General features: G+C 59.6%; 1 long non-coding RNA gene across 1 annotated transcript; it reads right to left on the minus strand.

The window, feature by feature from the left end:
* Positions 1-1,099: 1,099 nt before the first annotated feature.
* Positions 1,100-1,827, minus strand: LOC107195754. The gene is made up of 2 exons (XR_001516989.2): positions 1,759-1,827; positions 1,100-1,507 (listed from the first exon to the last, which is right to left on the minus strand). It is a non-coding gene; the product is annotated as an uncharacterized LOC107195754 (long non-coding RNA).
* Positions 1,828-1,835: the final 8 nt, after the last annotated feature.

The following is a 1,835-nucleotide window of genomic DNA, read 5'->3' on the forward strand; positions in this document are numbered from 1 at the left end:
CTTCCCTGCACCTGCCTGGCAGAGGCTTCCTGCTCTGGCATGTGGATGCTAGGTGATGCAGCCATCTGCACCCTAGCAACCAGCCACTGACTGCATGGCTTGGGGGTCAAGAGGCCAATGCGGGTAGGGACAGGAGAGTGGGCATGAAATGCAGGGCCCTGGTACCCAAGGTGGGCCAGAAGGGGAAGAGCCTGCTCTGCTAGAATGTCCCATTGTGCTTGTGGACTCCTCACTCTGGGGACTGGCGTGCAACCTTGTAAGGCACAGAGCCTACGGCAGAGGTCCCCTTTGTGCCCCCAGGGTGAAGCCTAAGGCCCCACACTGCAAGTGTCCCTGTCCTCACCTTACTGTCGCCCAACATTAAATCTAGTCCTTTTATCCCTACATCATGCTGTCCCCACCCCCACCCCCACCCGCGCCCTGGGATTCACCTGTTGTGACCTGTTGGGGAACAATGGTAGAACTGGTCTTAAGGGAATCACCAGCCACAGAAAAATCAAGGCACAGCTTTGTGCAGCCCATCCTCCAGGGGCGAAGAGGAGTGGACAGCTTAGCTGGAATGAGGGCTTTTCCTCAGGGGATTTGTCAGAGAATTGGGGGATGAGGCAAACAATATGAAAGTCATCTCAGAAGCTATGGTTCTCCATGCTGGCCCCCAAAAAGTGCCTCTGTCTTTGGGGGTTGGTGGGGCCCTGGAACAGCTGGGGCGTGAGAGGGGTCTTGGGCCACCAACTGGGTTTCTAGTGTAGTTTCAGCAATGGCCTGACCATGAAGGAATGAGTAGTGTTTTGGGGATTTACACACATGCAACTTGTCCTAGAGGGGTGGGAAGGCCTGGGTCTAATTCCAGGCACAATGAGTCCAGTTTTAAAGGTGGGGACCTGGGCTGAGAAGCCAGCCAAGGATGGCAGGGCTGAGTGTGCTGTCAATTAGCCTCAAGCCCCACCTCAAAAGGTCCCGGCTCTGAACACCAGCATGTTCACCAGGTCTCCCTGCTAGCAAGAGTGAGTCGTGTGGAGCTGGACCAAGTGGCCTTGGTGTTTGTTTAAATCTTGCCCAAACGTGTAATCCATGTGATTATTTAAAGTCACTACAGAAGAGACAGCACGGCAAAAGTTTTAATGGAATAGCTTTGGCTGAGGCAGAGGCAGTTCCCAGGTGTCTCCGGATGTAAACCCCAAGCTGGGGGATTTCTCCGGACCCCTGGGATCCATCTCCTTGAGCAAAAGGGCTGGCCCCAGTCTCCAGCGGCAAGGCCTCTCAGGTAGAGAAGGATCTTAGCTTCCTCCTCAGGGCTCGGGGCACTGCCGCTCACACGGACACCCTAGATGCCGGTCCGCGTGGAAAGGTCCGCCGGGGCAGGGATGAGGGCTCAGGCAGGAAGAGCAGGGGAGACCCGCCCAGAAATCCTTTCACCCCGTGGTCAAACCCCTAATCCGGCCGGGCAGGGGGCGGGGCGTCACACATAGGCTTCAGCGATGGCTGTCACTGTCTCCAGGGCGCCCATCTGTGCGGGGGAGTGGTGGAATGAAGAGGGAGGAGGCCTTGCGACCCCCAGGCTCAGTGAGAGGCCTGAGCCGCGTGCCTCGGTCCCTCACGGTGTCCCCTTTACCCTCTCAAGTACGGGTCTGTTCTGGGCCACTAAGGGCAGGGCGTGGTCCCCGCCAGGTCACACGCCCTTCCCGGTGCGCACGGCGGACAGACCTTGGGTGGCCCCCGCCCCCACGCCCGCTGACCTTGGGTCGGGTGCCCCCTCACCTGACACTCCCGCGGCGCGGCTCCCCCGCTGAGCCCGCGGCGCCCCAGCCCCCCAGCGGCGCTGGGCGGGGGAGGGG

This window comes from Pteropus alecto, unplaced genomic scaffold (assembly GCF_000325575.1).
Source record: "Pteropus alecto unplaced genomic scaffold, ASM32557v1 scaffold105, whole genome shotgun sequence".
In the NCBI taxonomy this organism is placed as follows: Eukaryota; Metazoa; Chordata; class Mammalia; order Chiroptera; family Pteropodidae; genus Pteropus; species Pteropus alecto.